Genomic DNA, 6,000 nt, shown 5'->3' with positions numbered 1-6,000 from the left:
TATGTAACATTACCTATGTACAGCTGACCCTTAAGCAACATGAGGTTAGGGGCACAGACCCTCACAGTCGAAATTCCACTCCCCAAAACTGTATTAACAGCCTACTGTTGATCGGAAGTCTTACCAACAACATAAACAACTAACATTTTTTTTTTTTTTGAGATGGAGTCTTGCCTGAGATGCAGTGGCACAATCTCCGCTTACTGCAACCTCCGCCTCCTGGGTTCAAGGGATTCTCCTGAGTCAGCCTCCCGAGTAGCTGCGATTACAGGCACGCACCATCACATCTGGCTAATTTTTATATTTTTAATAGAGACAGGGTTTCGCCATGTTAGCCAGGCTGGTCTCAAACCCCTGGTCTCAAGTGATCTGCCTGCCTCAGCCTCCCAAAGTGCTGGGATTACAGATGTGAGCCACCGTACCTGGCAATTTTGTATGTTACATGTATTATATACTGTATTCTTATAATAAAGCTAAAGAAAACATTTTAAGGAAATCATGAGGAGAAAATATATTTACTATTCATTAAGTGTAAGTGAATCATCATAAATATCTCCATCCTCATAATTTTCACCTTGAATAGGCTGAGAAGGAGCAGGGGTTGGCCTTGCTGTCTCAGGGGTGGCAGAAGTAGAAGAGGTGGAAGAGCAGGCAGGAGAGGCAGGCACAGTAAGTGTAACCTGATGGAGATAACATCATAATTTGTCTGACTTTTTTGCTTTTCCATTTCTCTAAACATGTTTCCATTTAGCACCAATCTTTCTTCCACCATTTGCTTTAGATTCAGTGCCTGTTTTCATAGAAAAGTCCGTGTTATAAGAGAAGTCAAAAGCCATGTTGAATAAGAGGAACCCTTCTTCCAGATTGTCTGGCACTGCATCTTCTTCCTCATCATCTGGCACTGGGTTCAGAAGGAGTAATCTCCATCAAGTGGTCTTCTGTTAATTCCTCTGGTATGGTGTCTCTTAGCTCTTTAATTTCTCCAAGTATCTTGAAATCTTTTTTGCCATATCCACATGATTTCCTTGATTGGCTCTGTCATAAATCCTGTGAAGTGATGCACAACATCTGTAGTTTCCTCCAGCAGGAATTTGTTTGGGCTTGATGGCTTTTCATGGCTTTTTTCTGAAACAACAATGGCATCTTCAATGGTGCGATCCTTCCATATGTTCATGATATTCTCTCAATTGGGGTTCTCTTCCACAGAGTGCTGTGTGTAATGATCCTTAAAGTCCTTATGACTCCCTTTTCTAGAGGTTGAATTAGAGATGTTGTATTTAGGGGCAAGTAGACCATTTCAACGTGTTTGTATTGAACTCATGGGGTTCTGGATGGCCAGGGGCATTGTCCAATATCAAAAGAACATTAAAGGCAATCCCTTACTGGCAAGGTAGTTCCCGACATTAGAAACAAAGCATTTTATAACTGATCCAGAAAAAGAGTTGCTGCTCAGCCATCTTGCTGTACAACCAAAAGAGTGGCAGGCAGTGTTTCTTTTCCCTTCAAGGCTCAATTTTATAGATAAGGGCAGTCCTGATCATAAATCTGGCTGCATTTGCACAAAACAGTACAGTTAGCTCATTCCTTCCTGCCTTGGATACTGATGTTCGCTTCTCTTCCTAATAAATGTCCTCTGTGGCACTATTTTCCCCCAGAATAGGTCACTTTTGTTTGCCTTAAAAACCTGTTCAAGGGCCGGGCGCGGTGGCTCAAGCCTGTAATCCCAGCACTTTGGGAGGCCGAGATGGGCGGATCACAAGGTCAGGAGATCGAGACCATCCTGGCTAACACGGTGAAACCCCGTCTCTACTAAAAATACAAAAAACTAGCCGGGCGAGGTGGCGGACGCCTGTAGTCCCAGCTACTCAGGAGGCTGAGGCAGGAGAATGGCGTAAACCCGGGAGGCGGAGCTTGCAGTGAGCTGAGATCCGGCCACTGCACTCCAGCCTGGGCGACAGAGCGAGACTCCGTCTCAAAAAAAAAACAAAACAAAACAAAACAAAAAACCTGTTCAGGCAGATATCTTTTCTCTTCAGTGATTTTCTCTATTTTTAAAATTTTCATTTATTTATTTATTTATTTATTTATTTATTTATTTAGAGTCTCATTCTGTCTCCCAGGCTGGAATGCAGTGGTGCAATCTCACTGTAACCTCTGCCTCCCGGGTTCAAGCAATTCTCATGCTTTAGCCTCCTCAGTAGCTGGGATTACAGATGTGCATCAGCACACCCGGCTAAATTTTGTAGTTTTAGAAGAGATAGGGTTTTGTCATGTTGGCCAGGCTGGTCTTGAACTCCTGGCTTCAAGCAATCCACCCTCCTCAGCCTTCCAAAGTGCTGGGATTACAGGCGTGAGCCACCAAGCTTGGCCTTTTGTTCTCAATGATTTCCTTAATGGTGTCTGGGAACTCGTCGGCTGCATCTGGGTCAGCAGAAGCTGCTTCTCCTGTTATCTTGACATTTTTTGAAAGCCAAACCTCTTTTTAAAGTTATCATACCATCCTTCATCTTCCTTTTGCTTTGTCAGATAACGACTTCACTTCTTCTTGAATATTAGATTATATAGGTATGCCTTTCTCATAGCAATCCTGCACCCACAAAAAGCTACATTTGCAATAGGAAATAAAAAAGTATTTCCCAAAAAGTGCAAGGTTTTCATGCCTGTTGGTGTAGCTGCAATGATGGCTTCATAAACTTCCTTTTGTTTTTATACAACAGTCCTTATACTGAGTATGTGTGGATTTTGGTGTACACGAGAGGTCCTAGAACCAATCCCCCATGGATATCAAGGGATGTCTGTAATTTTACTTATAAAAAGAATGCATTTATCTTAAACGGCAGGCGACCTTAGCTGCAGACCTCAATCTACAATACATAGCAAGCAGTTCAACTTTTTCTGTAATGTCATTAACTTTTCTCTGATTCTTGGGAGCATTTCCAGCATCACTAATGGCACTTCATAAGGGTCCCATGGTGTTACTCAAGGTTTACAGTACTGCACTAACCACAATGAGAAATATGTGAGAACCTCAAGAGCTTACCTTTTACTGTGATATGCAATGTACTGGAGAGATCAACTGCTCACTCAGAGATGATTATGTTACTTGGAATTTTTACCCAGTACCAGCAACACTGATGCTCACTGCAATAGCAACAGGAAGTGGCTACAAAATCATTATAGTAGTACACTATGTACTACAGTGAATTTGATGCAGTTATGATTTAATATTGCATCTTTACAACTGTTTACACTTCTCTTGAACCTAATGGGTACCATGTAACTGTCTGTTTGTATGTGCAAGTTTTGATAAATTTTAACTTTTTATAACAGGCTTGTATATATTTTATGGTAGTAAATAATAAAATAGCCTTGTATCTACACATATTTTATGCATTCATGACATATCTAGCTTTTTCTTTTCTTTTTTTTCCCATATTTCTTGGCTAAGAGATTCATCTATGAGGTTTTTCATAAAATTGATGCCTTTGCCAAAAATTTTCCATTTACTGAAAAAAATCCACATATAAGTGTACCCAAGCAGTTCAAACTAATGTTGTTCAAGTCAACTGTATAAAAGGTATTAATATGTCTGGAAACAGATATCTTTCCAATTTAACAGACACTACCAGTGAGAAGAGTTGGGCTAGGCAGGAAACTTCAAATTTTTTCTGTATATATTCTATTTGTATCTCAAATTATAACCTGTAGATCACGTTTATTAGAAGAAAATGCGGATTCCTGAAACTTCCTGCAGACCCCATAAGTGACAATCTCAGGGGGTTGGAGTTCCAGAATCTGCTTTTTTTTTTCATAGATATTTCCTTGTCATTCTATTTGAGTTTCAGTAGCACTGCTCATCAGTTGTTTGGGGTTCTCTCTCCTTTACCAACATATTCTTGCAAAACTAACCAAACACACACAAAGCGCAAACAGTACAACAGTGCACTGCACCTTCACGACTCTTACCTCTTCTAGCCTCTTCCTACCTCTTCCACATGCGATACATGTGTACATACCCACAGACGGAAACACAGAGACGTGTTTGGAAGCCAGTGTGGATGCCCTATGATCTGTGTGTACATGTGACACGTGCATACACATGCACATACAGGAACACAGAGAAGTGTTTGGAAGCCAGTGTGGACGCCCTGTGATCTGCGCGTACACATTTGATACCTGCATACACACCCACAGACAGAAACACAGAGATGTGTTTGGAAGCCAGTGTGGAACCCCTGTGATCTGTGCATACACATGTGACACATGCACACACACCCACATACAGGAACACAGAGACACATTTGGAAGCCAATGTGGATGCCCTGTGATCTGTGCATATATATGACACAGGCATACACACCCACTGACAAGAACACAGAGATGTGTTTGGAAGCCAGTGTGGATGCCCTGTAATCTGTGTGTATGCACGTGACACGTGCATGCACACCCACTGACAAGAACAGAGACACATTTGAAAGCCAGTGTGGATGCCCTGTGATCTGTGTGTACACATGTGACATGGCATACACACCTACAGACAGAAACGCAGAGATGCATCTGGCAGTCACTGTGGATGACCTGTCATCTGTGTGTACACATAAGACATGTGCATACACACCCACATACAGGAACACAGAGACACATTTGGAAGCCAATGTGGACACCCTGTGATCTGTGCATACACGTGACACATGTGTGCACACCCACAGACAGGGACACAGAAACACATTTGGAAGCCAGTGTGGACAACCCATGATCTGTGCATACACATGTGACAGATGCATACACACCCACTGACAAGAACATAGAGGTGTTTGGAAGCCAGTGTGGACGCCCTATAATCTGTGTGCACACACGTGACACATGCATGCATACCCACTGACAAGAACACAGAGACCCATTTGGAAGACAGTGTGTGTGCCCTGTGAGCTGTGTGTACACATGTGACACGGGCGTACACACCTACAGACAGAAACGCAGAGATGCATTTGGAAGTCATTGTGGATGCCTTGTCATCTGTGTGTACACATGAGACACGTGCATACACACCCACATACAGGAACACAGAGACACGTTTGGAAGCCAGTGAGGATGCCCCGTGATCTGTGCATACACATGACACATGCATGCATGCCCACAGACAGGCAGACACATTTGGAAGCCAGTGTGGATGTCCCGTGATCTGTGTGTACCTATGTGACATGTGTACACATTCACTAACAAGAACATGGAGACGCATTTGGAAGCCAGTGTGGACGCCCTGTAATCTGTGCATACACACGTGACACGTGCGTGCACACCCACTGACAAGAACATGGAGACCCATTTGGAAGGCAGTGTGGGTGCCCTGTGATCTGTGTGCACACGTGACACGTGAATGCACATCCACACACAGGAACACAGAGACACATTGGGAAGGCAGTGTGGATGCCCTGTGATCTGTGTGTACACATGACACATGCATGCAAAACCACTGATAAGAACACATAGATGCATTTGGAAGCCAGTGTGGATGCCATGTAATCTGTGTGTACATGTGACACGGGCATACACACCTAAGACAGGAACACAGAGACATGTTTGGAAGCCAGTGTGGACACCCCATGATCTGTGTGCACACGTGACATGTGTGCACACCTACAGACAGGAATATGGAAACACATTTGGAAGCCAGCGTGGACACCCTGTGATCTGTGCGTACACATATGACACATATATGCACACCCATGGACAGGAAGAGAGACACATTTGGAAGCCACTGTGAATGCCCGTACACGTGTGACACATGCATGCACACCCACAGACAGGAACACGGAGACACTTTTGGAAGGCAGTGCGGACGCCCTGTGATCTGTGCCCACACACGTGAGACATGCATACACACCCACTGACAAGAACACGGAGATACGTTTGGAAGCTAGTGTGGATGCCCTGTAATGTGTGTGTACACACGTGACACGTGCATGCACACCCACAGACAGGAACGCAGAGACACATTTG

The sequence above is a fragment of the Theropithecus gelada genome, chromosome 4 (genome assembly GCF_003255815.1).
Source record: "Theropithecus gelada isolate Dixy chromosome 4, Tgel_1.0, whole genome shotgun sequence".
In the NCBI taxonomy this organism is placed as follows: domain Eukaryota; kingdom Metazoa; phylum Chordata; class Mammalia; order Primates; family Cercopithecidae; genus Theropithecus; species Theropithecus gelada.
This window is presented reverse-complemented; position numbering follows the sequence as displayed.